Source organism: Muntiacus reevesi, chromosome 3 (genome assembly GCF_963930625.1).
Source record: "Muntiacus reevesi chromosome 3, mMunRee1.1, whole genome shotgun sequence".
Lineage (NCBI taxonomy): Eukaryota > Metazoa > Chordata > Mammalia > Artiodactyla > Cervidae > Muntiacus > Muntiacus reevesi.
This window is the reverse complement of record NC_089251.1, coordinates 227,132,626-227,150,388: the sequence shown is the minus strand read 5'-3', so window position 1 is coordinate 227,150,388 and position 17,763 is coordinate 227,132,626. Positions and strand designations below refer to the sequence as shown.

Sequence of the window (17,763 nt, the reverse complement as noted above, 5' to 3'; positions counted from 1 at the left end):
AATGACTTGTGATTAGACAGTTTTTAGAATGAAAGGAGTGGGAAAAATAGGGTTTTCCCCATCAAAGTGACCTTCTTTTATTTTACCAAATTCCTCCTGGGATACACCCACTCCTCCTCACTCCTTATCTTGAAAACCCTCTCAAGAAGGAAATGGGGATGGAACACTTAAATATAGAAAAGTATGACTTTGAATACAGCCATAAAGGTTAAAACCTTTCTGGGTATTAAAATGAGGGCTGAATTAGGGGACATCTGGGGTTCTCCCACCTCTGACAACTTGTTCAGCATTTTTCTATCCCCCTGGGAAATAGGCAGGGTCAGTGTCACATCTGTTTGTAGTCCTTGAGGGGTTTGGCTGTAGGGTTGCTGTACCACCAAAATATTAATACTTCACTTGATCCAGTGCTCCATCCTGACTGCCTACCCTAAGTTAGATGTCCATACTGCGTGCATTTGTAATCACAAATGAGCCCCTGTTCTTTAAAGACTTTCTTTAGACCCTTACATTGGCAGTTGGGAAATGCAGAAGAGGAAATAAACCCTCCACAGTTTTCCAAGTAGGGGGCAGTTTCTCGAATCTTGCTGGTGAATTATGGAAGAGGACTGCTTCTCCCCACTCCCCTCCTACAATTTGTTGTTGTTCAGTCACTAAGTTGTGTTCAAGTCTTGCGACCCCATGGATTGTAGCATGCCAGGCTCTGTCCTCTACTATCTCCTGCAGTTTGCTCAAAATCATGTCCGTTGAGTCTGTTATGCTATCTAACCATCTCTTCTTCCACCGCCCCCTTCTCGTTTTGCCTTCAATCTTTCCCAACATCAGAGTCTTTTCCAGTAAGTTGGCTCTTTTGCATCAGGTGGCCAAAGTATTAAAGCTTCAGCAACAGTCTTTCCAATGAATAGTCAGGGTTGATTTTCTTTAGAATTGACTGGTCTGATCTCCTTGCAGTCCAAGGGACTCTCAAGAGTCTTCTCCAGCACCACAATTGAAAACTATCAATCCTTAGGCATTCAGCACTCTTTATGGTCCAACTCTCACATCCATACTTGACTACTAGGGAAACCATAGCTTTGACAATATGGACCTTTTCTGGCAAAGTGATGTCTCTGCTTTTTAATATGCTGTCTATATTTGTCATAGCTTTTTTTCCAAGGAGCAAGTGTCTTTTAATTTCATGCGTGCAGTCACCATCTGCAGTGATTTTGGAACCTAAGAAAATAAAGTCTGCCACTGCTTCCACTTTTCCCCTTTCTATTGGCCATGAAGTGAGGGACTGGATACTGTGATCTTAGTTTTTTGAATGTTGAGTTTCAAGCCAGCTTTTTCAGTCTCTTGATTCACCCTCCTCAAGAGGCTCTTTAGTTCCTGTTCACTTTCTGCTGTTAGAGTGGTATCATCTGCCTGTCTGAGGTTGTTGATATTTTTCCTGGCAATCATCATTCCAGCTTGTGATTTCTCCAGCCTGGCATTTCACATGATGTACTCTGCATAGAAGTTTAATAAGTAGGGTGACGATATACAGCCTTGTCATACGCCTTTCCCAATTTTAAACCAGTCAGTTGTGCCACATCCAGTTAGATTCCCATTTCCCATTTAAAGATATTCAGAAACTATCTATGCTCTCAGTTGAAATGGTCAAACAAGGAAAAGTGAAAGTGAAAGTTGCTTAGTCGTACCTGACTCTTTGCAACCCCATGGACTATACAGTCCATGGAATTCTCTAGGCCAGAATACTGTACTGGGTAGCCTTTCCCTTCTCCAGGGAATCTTCCAAGCCCAGGGATCGAACCCAGGTCTCCCACGTTGCAGGGGGATTCTTTATCAGCTGACTCATAAGGGAACCCCAAGAATACTGGAGTGGGTAGCCTATCCCTTCTTCAGGGGATTTTCCCGACCCAGGAATTGATTTGGGGTCTTCTGCATTACAGGCAGATTCATTACCAACTGAGCTATCAGGGAAGTGAAAATCTAAGGAGAAAAAAGACCTTCTTGCCTTGATTTTCTGTTGAGTCTGGCTAAAATATCATATGGCTACAGTTATAGAGTTAGTTAAAATAATAGAATCTGGGAATTCCCTGGAGGACCAGTGGTTAAGATTCAGGCTTTCACTGCCATGGACACGAGTTCCGTCCCTGGTCGGGGAACTAAGATTTCACAAGCCTTGCAGTTCAACCAGAAAACAAACAAACAAAACAAAACAGAATCTGACACAGGAATTTGAGCTTACAAGTCTTTTGACCCCGTCCTTTTGCTTGATGGAAGGAAGAGCTGAAGTTAGTTTAGGAAGTGACTTGCTCCAGGACACAGTTGTCAACAGGTAGGACTGCCACTGGGTCTCTTTCTATAAAATCCTTCCAATTGTACTCACCCTCTTCTGCCATAATCCTCGGTGTAGGCACAGGTGACATCTTACAGTAGGAACCCTAGCATTCTGGGGTTCTGAAGGACAGATGAGTCCCTTGGGCATCTTTTATATTTGAAAAGATTGATGCTGTTTCTAAGGTGTGCAGCTGTGATTAGAGGACCCGAGTGGGTCAAGGCAGACCTGGAAAAACTGCTCGGCTCAGCAGTTGTAGCTCTCGTGTTACTTCTTGTGGCTCAGGTTTGTTCCTTTAAGAGTTACGCTTTTCAGAGATACTGGCTAGAAGGACGGACTTCATTTCCTGGGTCCAGGGCCAGCCAGTCACTCCTGTGCTGAGTTCCCATGAACTGCAGCCAACACCTTCCGGCTGACAAAGCAGTGTTGTCATCGATAAGTGTTTATATTGCACTTTAGACTTGCAAAGTTCTTTCTCTGGGTTATTTCTTACCTCAGTTTGGCGGGTGAAGAAACTAAAGCCCATAGAAGTGGTGACTGGTCCAGAGTCATCTGCCCAGTTAGCAGGGAACGTGATGCTGGGCTCAGCCTCTGAGTTTCTGGGTCATTGCTTTACCTGTGAATCACGCAGCTTCTCTAGATTATGTTCTTTGCCTCTCACCAACTTCTTTTTTTCCCAAATTAAGCTGACTTCTTTTACAGTGAGTTATACAGAGCTCTTGTTTCAAAACTGCAGTACCTTGTTGGTTGACCAGAAATCTGCAAGTAGCTAGGTATGCTTCAATGTGGCACCTGACCTTGGTCAAACCGTGTTGTGGTGTGGTGGGACCTGGGGAGGCAGTGGCACTTTTCTGATTGGGTTTTTGGAAAAAGATCAATGTTGTTTTAGGAATATTAAAGGTCTAAGCATTGGGGAAAAGGAATTTAAGTTAAAATATTGGCTGTCGCTTAAATGTGATTTTAAAAAAAATCAAACTAAAAAAAAATGAACCATTTTGCATCTGCAGAAAGGCTTTGGAGGGCTTTAGGCTTCATTTTCAAACCTCACTAGTTGGGTCACAGAGGTACTTTCTTGCCAATGAGGCGGAGAGATTTCAGTAAGAATATTGAAAACTTTTACAGTAGAAATTCCCAGAAGAAATCTTACCATCTGTTTATCCTGTTTTTCTCTTATCTTGGTTTAAAAAATTTTTTAAAGATCCGTTATTGCCTGTTTGTCTGCAGTTGCATCTGTTAGGTACAGATGTTGGATCGAGATGAGTATCTGTTCACTTGTCTTTACACAATGGTCTCTGAAAATATTATGAAATTTCTCCGTCACTCCCCACCCCCCCTCCAGTGGTGCGTTTCATTAAGAAGATGAGCAGTTGTGTTTAGAGTATTCCATCGCCTGCCTTTCCCAACGTACCAAGCAGCCTTTTAGATGCTGATTCGTGTTTGTTGCAGAACTATATGATCCAGGCGAATCGGGAAGCAGCCCTCAGCTTGGCAGGGTGCTCCGAGCGGCCCTCCGCTCTCCGAGGGAACGCTCTTCAGCTGACTGAAGCAGGGGAGCTGAGCCAATCAGAGGCCACTTTCCTAGCTCAGCCACCAGTCTGTGGTTGAGGAACGGTTTTGCTTTTTTATGCTCTGTATTGGGAAGGCAGATGAAATGCCAGGTCTGGACTGCCTCTGGGGATAAGCTCACCCTGTGTGATGTGAATGAATAGCATCTTGCCTGGTACATCCACAGCAGTTGATAAGGCAGGTGCAGTTCTTCCAAACAGGCCTTTTCTGTCTTTACCTCTAGCTGTGGCTTTACCTCTGTAGCAGTTTTGGTTTTGCCTTGAAAGAGGTGCTCTGGATTATCAGACCTCCATGTATGACAATTTGTACCTGCATGGAATCGAAGACTCGGAGGCTGTAAGTATTTTCATAGACAGCTGATTTCCTCTCTCCTCCTCTTCCTTCTCCCACTAACCACCCTCCCCCCTTATTTCTTAGGCAACGCAGGGAACAAGGAGCTGAAAGCCAACATTATTCGGGTGCTTGCTGGCTACTGTGTGAATGTTCTCTGTCTAGTTTAGAGTTGACTGAAATCATCCTTTATTATATAATTTCTTGTCAAGCAAAAAAAGAAATTAGGGTGATAGGCAGAGGGATCTAAGTGTGTAGTCTGCCTAGATTTATACAGTCCTGAGTCCACGTTTGATCTAACAAGGGGTAACTGCTCCTTGTAGACTGCCTTAAACTATGCAGCAAGTGCCTATGTTTTCCAATAGCAGGGTTCACAGAAAAGGCTCATTCATTATATAATACACATTGTTTATTGAGCTAGCGTGAATGGAAGTGCCTCAGCGGCAGCTGTATTCTGTGCTTTCTGGCCCAACAAGCAGTGCAGATCTCCTGCTTCTTTGTTAAGGAAATCAGATGCAAAGGTTGTGGTCAGATAACACCCCCGTGCAGAGGCAGGAGTGTGTCCCTCTACTCTATCTACCCTGGAAGCCTGGAGTAGGCTCACAAGTGTTTTGGCTTAGAAAACTGGGTCCTTTCCCTCCATCAGTCAGGCTCATGTAATCTATTAAAATCAGGATGAATATGGTTTTGAGAAATCCCTAAAATCAGACCATCTGAAGACTAGCTTTTGAATCCAGGGTAAAGCTGATGACTGAATCTTTTACTATTGCTAGTGGTGGTTCTTGATTTTTTCATCAGTTATATAGACTGCTTTGGCTTGGCTCATGGGACCTGCTGTGTGGAGACTGAATTTTCTAGGAGTGCAGTGCCATACATGTTGCCACATTTGAAACAGGAATGTGTTATATAAGGTTCTCTGGCTAAACGACCAAATAAACAGCTTATAACAGAAGGGAAAAAAACCCTATGCTATACGTCAGTGCAGACGTATGTATCAAATGATGTGCTAGCCCTGAAAGATAGAAACCCTCCGTGCCGATGAGGCATCCCATTTTCTTGCCTGTCTGCGTGTGAGCTCTCACTCCAACTCGTTTCCGCAAAGTCTCTCTGCGTGTCACCCAGCGTGCTCGTAAATTACCAGCCTGTCAGTTTACTGCAAGGGACCATAGTCACAAACGGCGGCTGTGGCTGCAACGGAGAAGGTCCACGTTGGCGAGTGGGGTGGGAGGATGGAAGCTCCAAGTGGAGGAGTGGAGTGACCCGGCTTCCTTGGCTGGGTCCTTCAGAGGCCTGATTATTTCTCCTGCCCCTTCTCTCCACGCTCCCTTACAAAACATGTGATGTCTCATTGAATCGCAACTTTGATTCCCGGTCCTTGGTTTTTAAACTTAAGTGGATTGGACTTATTGCAGAATAAACTGGTGATATGGGACCCCTGGCTGCTCTGACCAGAGTCAGCTAGGAACGAATGTCTCCGGCACCTTGTTCTCCAGAACTATGTACATTTCGGAAACGCTGGTTCAGAGGGGAGCCATTCTAAGCGGGAGAACATTCTCCCTCATCTTGGTCCGGCCTCCCAGGACGGCCGAGTTCCAGTGTCAGATGGGACGCGGCCGAGGGCAGTGATATGAGCCATGGCGGTAGTTGGCGGCAGGAAGTGCTGGCTACCGCAGTGCCCTACTCCCACTGACTTGATGGTGGCCAGCAGGCTGAGCTCCTGGGGCTGAGCATGTCCGCGGAGGCCGGGCAGGTGGGAAACCCGAGGAACTGAGCAAGATACCTGGACCATCCTGAGTTAAAAGTAGGGGAGGCTTTCTGACGGGTGGGATCAGAAGCATGTCCCATAAATCTGAGGGGGAAGGCAGAGGTGTTCAGAGGGGTGAACTGTCTGTGAATGCTCATTTGAGTTTATTTGTTTTTATAAGGAAGAATAATGTGATGTGTTACCCGAGATGGTGTGAACAAAGCTTCAAGCCAATGGAGAAGACTAGGCCTAAATAGCTGACCCGGTGAAGTGAAAAATAAAGCCACACCTGGAGAGCCACATCCTCTGCAGTCTTTCTCAATGCCAATGCATTTATGGCTGTAAGTGTGGGGTTTGCCCAGATGCAAGCTAAGCTCTCGGAACAGGTCTGGTGGATAGGTGTGCTGACGGCCAGCTGCAGGCCGAGAACACACAGGCACTGAACGCTGAGTGTGGCGCTTCCCTTTGGGGGGTTGGGGAAGCCACCCACGAGTGTCCCAGCGCTCTGTGCGGTTGCAGATGTCTTTTTGGGGTGTGCGGGGTTTTACCTGTCATAAGTGATTCTGTTCAGTGTGTTCACCCAGTCAGCCTGTCATAAGATCATCTCACCTGGGAGCTGATCATTTATTCTGAATAAGAACAAAGCCTTATTGTGCACTGTTAGCACCTCACCTCCCCGTAGTAGGAGAGAGGTTTTGGCACTGTGATGTGAGGCTTTTTCCTAAGGTCTGGTCCAGAGGGAGATAGTATATTCCTGGTACGCTAGATTTTTCACTCGTAACTCTCTGTGTTTTACGTACTGTGTGTATAATACAAAGAGAAAAGAGCAGGAGCCATGCTGCAATACCCTTAAGTCAGGGCATTTTAGACGGGAGTCCTTTGGAACCTTTGAACAAGTCTGTTAACTTCTGCTCTGGTTTCTAAAAGGTTGGTGAAGTGTCAGCATCATTTAGGTTTATAAGGAAGCATTCATACAAAAGACCTTTTGGTGTCCCATAGCCGGGTCCCACACAGGAGTGGAGGTTTCACGGAGAACATCACATCACTCCTTTTGTTCCCTTGACATGCATAATGAAGTGTGTAGTGGATAAAGTGGTGAGTCCACACCCCACCCAGGTCAGTTACATCCATCACGAGCAGCCTGTCTCTATACTGTCTCCTATGGGAAGGTTGCCTCATTCCACCTTCCCCGCCCTCACTGGGTCTTCATGAAGCTCTTGGAACCCAAGATACTTTTCATTGGCTGAGCCCCCAATATACACAATGTTTTTTGTCTGATGCACAATTGATTTTGACAGATCTGCTCCTTGATAAACACATTTTATAAATGGATTCATTGTGTATTTTGATGTTTGTGAAATCAGTATATGAAATTTTTTTTCCCCCATGCATCAGGGGTTATTATATCAACATTAGGAGGGAAGTTCTTGTAGAGATAGTGAAAGAAACAGCTAAGTAGAAAAAGTTACCTAAAATCCACCCAGAGATAATTGTCATTGACATATTACTGTGTATTATTTCAGGCTGTTGTTGTATATATATGTAAGTATGTCATTCTATACCTGCTACTGTGTTTTGCATTCTGTAGAGTCCTGTTCTCACTTGATGAAATATTGAACACAGGAGGACTAAACTGGCCTGTGCAGGAGGTGCTTTGCAAAATTGAAAGCTCCTACACGGACCTTCTGGAATTTTGAGCATTTTAAATGAAGTTCACACTGTTAAGAGTACTTTGTAACGTGAAGCCAGGTTTAATTGCCCATAAAATTAATAGCTGATTTTTCTGACATAATTTATTCCATCTTCAAATGCTTAAATATGAAAATAGAGGGAGAGACCTGATCTTTTTCAATAAAACAGATGATCAGATCACAATTCAAGGCATTTACTAGGGAGGGAAATATATTCTTTTAAGTGTTTTCAGTCATAGAAAGGAACCATGGTGTTTTAATTAATACTCATAGAACTCTTAAAGCAAAGGTAAATTTATAAAATCTAATGTATATGTATATATTAAAAACACATATGTAAATTTATATCTACTTACATATTGTAAGGATAACTGTATGTTAGTTATTTAAACTATTCATTTTCTATAAGCTGTGTAACTGTGTGTGTTTGCCTACATGTCTGTGTGCCGATAGGTGTACACACACTGTTCACCCGCCTACATTGATGGACATGCACGTTTAGACACTCCATTCTTTGCTAACTGATGGTTAATTCTAAGTGGGTGATTTCTGCCATAGAGCTTTTGGAGAAGGAACCTTAACTGCTCTTAAGATAAAGATACCCAAGAGTGTTGAAAAGCAACACATCCTCAAGAGAATAAATGACTGCTACTTTTAAAGATATAATAAGATTTTAAAATATGAAGATATGTCCTTGTGTTTGTTAGGAAGGAGGATGAACTTCAAACAGAAGGCTTTGTGTGTTTAGGGATCTTTGGAAAAACACTCTAGGGTTACTGAGGACTAGATTTCTTCTGGAAATGTTTAGACCAGCGGTCTTTAGGGTTTGGTGGATCAGAAGATTCTTCCTGGGGTTGGAGAGTCTTTCTGGCCTATTTCCAAAGATTCAGGCCTGTCTTGTGGAAGAATTCATCACTGACAGGAAGGAAAACCCAGGTCTGCTTATGGTCTGTGTAATAAATTTGACTATGAAAGTCAACTTGTTTTACTCAGCAGTTTTGGTGTTTGTTCTGTCTGTTAAATGATGAACAGAACCTTCTCCTTAATTGATTCTTAGCAATGATAGCTTCCTAAAATATATATTGAGTTGATTTCTCAATATAATTGTCGTGGAGCTAAAGAGAGAAGTTCCTTAGATCTGGTCAGAACCCATGAATTTGCCTCTCCGAGGTCATCAGTTTTGTCTGTTTCTTGATACTTTCCATTTTCAAGCAGCAAAGGGAAACATTAGGATCAATCCCTGACTTTCACTAGGGGCTTCTGGATCTCCGTTCCTGCTGGAGTTCTGCTTCCTATTCAAATACACTGAGTCAATCAGGATTTCAGAATGTGGTCGTGAGACTCCCTGTGTCCCTCTGTAGGACGACCTACACTAATGATTAAAAACAAAATCCCATGCTTTTAGGGTGAGAATGGGCCATTTGCCCTAGTCCATCCCTTTCCATCAGAGTTCAACTTGGGTATTCCTTCTGTGTGGACAGTTTCCCAACAGTCGGTCCACCATCTCCCTTAAACACCCCTTACCTATGTAAGCTAAGCCCCCCAAGGAAGACGAGGAGATGTAACTAAATGTGCTATGTGTGTTCTTTTACTTCCATCTCCCACTAGTCCTTCATAATAATCAAGTCATGAGCTCAGATTTCCATGACACTAAATTCAAAATTATACCAAGAAGGCTGTGTAGATAGAGAGTCTGTATGCTGATCTAAACCGGGCTGATTGGGGTGCCTGTGGTGTGTTGGTATCGGGTCACGCAGACTGTGAACCCAGCAACAACTGCTACAGAAAGTGAGGCCATGATGAGCAGATGCCTAGGATCTCGTTTATTGAGCATGGGGCACTAGTAGTGTGTAAACTTGAGGGCGTTTACAGTTCACGTAAAATAATGGCAAGCTGATGGGAGCTGTAGATTTTTATACTTTTGACTTTGAACTTTTAGGACTTTGAAGAGTCTAAGATAAAACTGTATGGCTCAATCAAAAGGAAGGTGGCCCAGATAGCTCACATGACAGTTTTTAAGATCTAAATAGACCAATCCTTATTTTCACTTTACATTTACGTATTTTTTAAAGCACAAATGTGTGGGTTGGGCAATAAATATTTTTCTCTCTCTTAAATGGTGATGCAATATCAGTACTTCCTATATCTTATTTTTTTCTTTGCATCTGTTCTCAGAAATATTGAAGTCTTCCATTTAAAGCAGGATGCTTTGAATTTGCTTTAGTTCCTTTTTGTTCAAGGGTATTGATCTGAGTACATCTTAATGGGAATACTAGCAGCTGTCAATTGTTTAGGAGCTTGATCATATAGTTTATGAATGACTTAGTCCTCTTATTTTACCTTTTTTGTTTATATTATTCTGTAATCCCTCTTTTCTTTTCAGCTGGAGCATCATACAGGAAAAAGAATCTGACTGTCACTGTTATGACTGTATTAATCGATTTGTTGAAAAGTTCAGTGAGTGATCAGGTTGTAATTAAAAGTATCTCCCAGTCTTTCTTTTTTAACCTCCATAAAACTTAAATTTTTTTTTTTATCTTCTACTGAACATGTCTATGAGCTAGAAAGTGTCAAGGTTACTTTTTGTATTTTGTGTAATGATTCATATGTATGTGATGTATTAGTGCTGTGATGAAAAACAGACTCAGTCAAAATTGTTGGGGATTAAGTCCTGGTCCTCTGCTTCCTGACTTGTGGCCCTGGGTACATGTCATGAATTTTCTGGGCATCAGTTTCCACATCCCTGAAGTGTCAGTGATAATGGTACCTGCATCTGGGGTGGTTTCAAAAATTATGTATAAAGCCCTTGAAACATACTGTGGTTTTTGTTATTATTATTAAATGTATAATGAATATACTTATGCTTTGGAGAGCAAAACATACTCATCCCTTGGTAGGTTTTGATATCCCCACCAAATCCTGTGGTCTATTTTCAGAGTAATGGCGTGGCTTTTGACAGTGATTTCCAAAAGTCTTAATAGTAGTTGACAGGTGAAAGTACACATAGGTCTCCTAAGGCCTTAGAATTGGTCAGTTGGTTTATTGTATTTTCAGAAGAGTGGGTGAAGGAATGTCATTGAAAAAGTGCAGGAGTTGGAGGTCTTGGACTAGCAGTGACCTTGGGCAAGTCATGTAATCACTCTAATCCTCAATATTTTCCCCTGTAAAACAAAGAGGTTTGACTAGATAATTTCTAAGGTTTCTTCAAATCCAAAGTTCTGTTCTATTTGCTGATAAGCAGTTTCTTTAGTTGGGGTACAGATGCCACCATATGCCATTTGCTTTTTGAAGTGATCAATTCCTGCAGTGTTTGGTGATAAGGGATTGGGATTTGGACCTTGAGCTTTTTCAGAATCTTTGAAGGGGGAAGGTGTGTGTGGCACACATCTTTGAAAGGACTAGATATTTTAAAAGGGAGATTTTTAAAAATTGTAGACTTTTAACATTAGAAGCCAAAAAAGGATGCTTTTCCTATTGCTCATTTGCTTGCCAAAACCCACATGCACTTCCAGCCCATAGCAATTCGAGCTGGAAACACTTGAATCTCATCTCTAAGGTAAAATAAATCAAAGGCAAACGCTTTCTGAGAAGTAAGTTTCTCCTATCTCTTATTGATGATTGAGGAGAAGTATATTTCTTCTTTAAATTATGTCTGTCTCGGGCTTTCCTGATAGGTCAGTCAGTAAAGAATCTGCCTGCAGTGCAGGAGATCCGGGTTCAACCCCTGGGTCAGGAAGATCCCCTGGAGAAGGAAATGGCAAACAAATCCAGTATCCTAGCCTGGAAAATCCCATGGACAGGAGATCCTGGTGGGCTGCAGCCCACGGAGTCACAGAGTCAGGCAAGACTGAGCGACGAACACTTTCACTTTCCTTCTTACTTGTATACTAGGAGAGTAGTGACCAAAAAAAGTTCCAATAATTGTTTTGTGATTTAATTATCAAGAATGTTTACTGTTTGGTGTTTTCTTGCTTTAAAGACTTTTCTTCAGCTCAGCATTATCATCTTTTGGGGTACACTGAAAACAATAGTTGGTCAGTAGGAAAACCCCAGGAATAGAATAAATTCTAGGAGACATTCATTATTTTTTAAAACGCCATTTGTTACAGTCTGTATGATTTTCCTCTATGATAAAGCAAAAGGCCACTAAGATGAAAGAGTAAAGAATATTTACTTCAGCCCCAAATCAAATATTCCCTTAAGTATTCTTTGAAGTAAGAGTTGGAGGCAAATATTTATCATCAAGCAAGTAAAGTATGATGACCATCATGCTAAAATAGTGAATAAATAAATTAGTTCCCCAGTTTATTTCCAGAGAGTTATTGCTGCTGCTGCTGCTAAGTCGCTTCAGTCGTGTCCGACTCTGTGCGACCCCATAGACGGCAGCCCACCAGGCTCCCCCATCCCTGGGATTCTCAAGGCAAGAACACTGGAGTGGGTTGCCAGTTCCTTCTCCAATGCATGAAAGTGAAAAGTGAAAGTGAAGTCGCTCAGTCGTGTCCAACTCTTAGCGACCCCATGGACTGCAGCCTACCAGACCCCTCTGTCCACGGGATTTTCCAGGAGAGAGTACTGGAGTGGGTTGCCATTTCCTTCTCCAGAGAGTCGTTATTGGTAGTTTAATATCCAATTTCAACAGATGTCCCAGAGATTAATGTCTTGGGGTTTATTTGATTCAATGACTCTATTGATCCAAGAGGTAGAGTTAAGAACTTATTATTAGATTTTCAAATAATCTCACATTTAATCTCATATTGTTGCTTAGAATATAGGGATGGAATTATATATTTGTATTACGTAGGTGATGTTGATAAAGTAGAGAAGTGCAGAGCATTTCATAGTTACCATGATGCTCTGGGCCTGTTGAGAAGTATGAGAATGCTGTGGAGTAAGACGTAAAGCCATACAGTTCCAGAAAGGCTAGGTAGATACTTGATTTTAGAAAGAGAAGATCTCTTGATGGTCACATTTAATTATCAGGTAACTGAAGACTAAAAATTTAGTACATAAATGTGATGTATTTTCCTTGAGTGCTAATGTTAGTTTTCTTCTGTATTGTAAATTTCTGAGGTCATATATTGTATTTTATTGACCCTAAGGCCCACCTGCACTCCCCACCCCCAACACACACATACATTTTGATACATCTGAAAAGGGGCCCCCTCTCAAATTAATGACATCTCATAGCTTTTTAAAGATTATTTCTTTATTTTTAGCTGTGCCGGGTCTTTGTTGCTGTGTGTGGGCTTTCTCTCGTGGTGAGTGGGGGCCGTTCTTTGTTGCCGTGCCCAGGCTTCTCATTGCGGGGGTTTTTCTTCTTGTGCAGCATGGGTTCTAGGCACATGGACCTCAGTAGTTGCAGCACGTGGGCTCATTAGTCGCGGCTCTCAGGCCCTAGAATGCGCAGGTTCTAGTAGTTGTGGTGCTCAGGCTTTAGTTGCCCGAAGCATGTGGGATCTTCCTGGACCAGGGATTGAACCTGTGTCCCCTGCATTGGCAAGTGGAGTCCTATCCACTGTCCCAACAGGGAAGTCTGACATCTCATAGTTTTATCAGTAGTTTTTCCCTAAGTGACACATAATCTGATGTTGAGTATTAAAATCATTGTCATCTTAAATTCAGTGGAGTATTTAGGAAAAAATATTTAAGCAATACAAAGCCATAGAGTGTGAAAAATTTGTCTTCCTTGACTATATATCCCACCTAGTCCCTTCCTCAAAGATAGCTGTTCTTAACAATTTAATGGGTATATCTTCAGACTTGTTTTTCCTATGAAAAGTGAAAGTGAAAGTCATTCAGTCATGTCCGACTCTTTGTGACCCCATGGACTATACAGTTCATGGAATTCTCCAGGCCAGAATACTGGAGTGGGTATTCTTTCCTTTCTCCAGGGGATTCTCCCAACCCAGGGAACAAACCCAGGTCTCCCGCATCGCAGGCAAATTCTTTACCAGCTAAGCCACAATACATTGACATTTAGAGAAACATTACTTACAACACACACATCCTATTTGTAATTTAAAAAATATAAATGAGACCATAATAAATATTATTCTGTGATTTGCTTTCTTTACCTAAAAATATTCCATGGGTATTTTTCCCTATCAATCTATTCTTTTTAATAACTGAATGACATAATGAGTGTGTAGGGTGGAATTACCATAATGAATTTAATCCACTGATAGATTTAGGATGTATTCCATTTTCAATCCTGCATATAAGTGTTATAGTTAATTTTCCTATGTATGAATCTTTGTTTATACATGGAGCATTTCCCCAAAATGGTTTCCTAGAACTGCAGTTGCTGGGGTTAGTACATATCAAGATTTATAGATATTGGTGAGTATTGTAAAACATTTTTATATTAAAATAAAATATAAACATTCTTTTTTGATTGAGAATAAGCCAAGTTAGCTCAAGGTTTTAATGTGAAATATAAGGCTTCAAAGAACTTTCTTGATCAAAGGAAGCAACTTTGGGCTGTGGCCTCCAGATTTCGTAGGAAGAATTTATTTACTCTCTGTTGTAATACTTTTACTTTAAAAATCCCACAGAGACTTACATCCCCCCTTCCGGCAAGTTCATTTCATTAAAAAAAAAAAACTGAGGTTCAAAGGGACCCAGACAGTTTGTGGTGGAATTGTCCCTAGAACCTCTTCATAGTGCTTCCTAGAGCAGTATTCTTTCTACAATGCCAAATTCCAGGGTTAATAATATTTTAAAAAATGGAGTAAACCAGTGAAGGATGGTATAAGCAAATTATTTTGTATGGTACTTGCTTGACAGCTAACAAAGCAATTGGGAATTGGGAGAACCTCCAAGATACAGAATAGATTGCTCTCTGACCCAAATGGTGAGCTCTTTATCTAAGACTGAAATCCAGATTAAAATTGTAATTTCTTTCAAGCTTTTTTGTTTGCTATTGCTTTCTGATATGGCTTGCAATCCCCAGCCATTGATGGATTAAAATGATAATGCATCCATAAAACTTAAATGAGCATTAAAAACTCAATACTCGAGAATGTCAGAAAGAGGTCTTGTGTTTTAGGAAAATGTTAGCGTTTTCGTTATTTGTATGCAGGTCTTGTTGACATTGCATATTGATGGTACATTTGACTCTAACCAAAAGTGACCAAAGTTCCATTTTCATTCTTTCTTTTTTTCGAGTCATCTCCATGAGCTTCCAATCCAGGAAAATACTTGCATAATTCAGTAGTGATATTTTTAAAAGGTAAAAGAAAAGGGACAGCAATATTTGTAAAAGGTAAAAGGAAATGACATGTTCTGGGGGTCAGCTTGTATCACTCAGAATCTCTACCAAAAAAACTGATAGCATCCTCAAATTACAATAATTTGAGAGGGCTTAATAAATTGAGAAGGAGTTGTTAGCGTGAAAGGAAACCATGGGGGATAGTATAGTACCCCCATGACTGTAACTGTAGAGTTGTTACCACCCTTAGATTTAGTGGGGCCAGAGAAGGGCATGATTATAGAAACCTGGGAGGACTGAGTCCTGTCCAGAAGGCTAATCAAGAAGGATCCAGCTTTGCCTTTGGAGGGATGCAGCCAGCCTAAGGGCATCGCACAGGGAGGAAGCTAGGGGATAAATACCCCGGTCTCCTTCTGCCCCCTCACTCTGAACTCTGCTGGAGCTCCCAGTGGCCAAACCCAACCAGAAGCCAACAAGTAGGGCTGATAGGCCACCCATGCGGTGTAAGAGCAGAGTGGGAAAGAGTGGAGGCTCATCTGGAGAGGACGCGGCTTTTATTCGCACTACTAATGGTCCTTGTCTGAATATAGTTGTGTCAATTAAGTGTGCACTCTGAAGGCATTCCTAAATCACACCTCTGAAGATGCCAGCAAAGCTCCAGAGGTGCTCCTGTTGGTCATTTTTCATTGGAGATGTGAGTTGGCTTTCACATGTGTCACTATTTTCATAGTTCTACTAAAACTGGAGACCTGAATTTTAATACTTTTTTAAAAATTAAGATTTGGATTACTTCAATAAGGTCTAGCAATGGAGGAAAACAAGAGATTTAAATACTAGTTTTGTGGAGAAAGGTTGGAAACTAAGCTGTGTGGGCTTCCATGACAATCCACTAAGATCTCTGTAGATAATGAGCAGATATAGAAAAGCAGGGATGAGACCAGCTTGTGGCTCAGCTCTGTTCCACTGTTGTGACCGGACCAGAATTAATTCTTAGGATCCCTCCTAATGTCATCACATTGTGATTCCTAGCACATAAAACCGTGGGAGGGTTGGTGGGAGTAAGGATTAGCATTGGGAGATTTTACCGTTTTGATGACAGGCTCCTTATTAAAAGATGTATTGACTTAGTGGGGGTGGGGGTGGGAATGCTGAGAGGAGTGTTCCCTTTATAGTGTTAAAGCAAAATGTGTTTAGCAAGGCTTATAGGAAGCCAATGGAAACTACTAGCTTGGAGGCCAGGCTTTGTCATTTTCAGTAAAGTTAAATAGATCTTCTGTGTCTCTATTAAAAAGTCCATTTTGACTGCTTAGTGGTTATGCCGTGTAAAATTTGTGAAAATCCATTGAGTTGCACGTGTTTATAGCATGTTTCAGGGTGTACATTATACTTAAATTAGAAGTTTTGGAAGTCTCTTTGGGGGAAACAAGTGAAACTGTTGGGATTCTGGAGGCTGGTAAAGGGGTTAGGATAGGATGGGCATAGTGAAGGCCCTTGCTTCCCATTGTTAGAGAAATGTACAGAGAGGAGAGTTATACTGATGATGTGCTGGAAGTCCTGATATCAAAAGAGCACTAATCCTGACTGGTGGACCAGTTGGCCAAGGTTGGGACACATGATTCTTCACTGGGAGATGGGGAGACCATGTCCTTTGTGTCTGGAGCTTCAGAAGGGTCTCCTGTTGCTCGAGGCTCATCTTGATCTCTTGCTTCACCATTCTCACTAGAACAGATTAGTTATTACGGTGGTGGTTACCTGCCATGTATGGCAGATGCCTCACCTCTCTAAAAATGATGACTCCTATGGTAGGGAGGACTCTGGGGACCAGATTTTCTCTTTGCCTCCAGCAGTGTCTGCAGGGTCAGAGTCAGGCTGTTTTCACTGGTGAGAGCTGGTCCTTATTGCTACAGAATAGTGCCAGTGCATCAGCAGAGAGCCAGTTCAGATGATAAAGAATAAAATGATGATTGCCTTGTCTCGGTTGAGGTTTATTTGAATAAAGTTCTAAGGGTCAGAGGCTTCCCTGGTGGCTCAGACGGTAAAGCACCTGTCTGCAATGCAGGAGACCTGGGTTCGATTCCTGGGTTGGGAAGATCCCCTGGAGAAGGAAATGTCAGCCCACTCCAGTACTCTTGCCTGGAAAATCCCATGGACAGAGGAGCCTGGTAGGCTACAGTCCATGGGGTCGCAAAGAGTTGAACACGACTGAGCAACTTCACTTTCACTTTCTAAGGATCAGATGTTTATTCTTGGAAGGGTGTGTGCTTGCTCCAGGGGTATACTCAACAGAAAGGTGCTGATTAAGTCTTTAAATGCTAAAGCTAAGCTGGGAAACATTATATGAATACAGTGTTTTCACTTTCAAAATGTATGTCCTTATAAAATAATATATATTACTTTTAGACATTAGTTTCTCATATTAATTTTATAGATCTAATTCTTTAATTATTGCTAGTGGAGAGTGCAGTTTTGAAGCAAGGTGAGGTAGGTTTTATAATCGAAGTGTACTATTACGGTTTGTTATTATAGATGCTCTCATCAGCTATGTTATTTTGAATTGTGTGTGTGTGTGCGTGTTTGTGCATGTGTTTGTGTATGTGTTTTAGACCCCTTGGATCAAAGCTGCAAAATAAAGAGCTATGCAAACTATCCAAGATATTATAACTATCAGGATTTTATTAGGACTGAGTAGTACGTTGATTAGTATGATAGTTTCGCCTAGTTTTGAAATACACAGTGGTATAAAGGTAGCTAAAGAAGTTCTTCATGCCACATTCCAAACTTAGTGGGGGTGGACCTCTCTAAAAATTTTTAAGAGAAAGGAAAAGAGAGAATACAAAAAAGAAAAATAAAAGAAAATGCATAGCCTAGTTTCTGTGAATGTTTTGATTCATATTCCTTTTAAGTA

General features: G+C 41.6%; 1 protein-coding gene across 3 annotated transcripts in view; it reads left to right on the top strand.

Moving 5' to 3' along the window:
* Positions 1-17,763, top strand: part of CACNB4 (calcium voltage-gated channel auxiliary subunit beta 4) — a 253,916-nt gene that overhangs the window by 115,563 nt on the left and 120,590 nt on the right. The gene's annotated exons all lie outside the window — the stretch shown is intronic.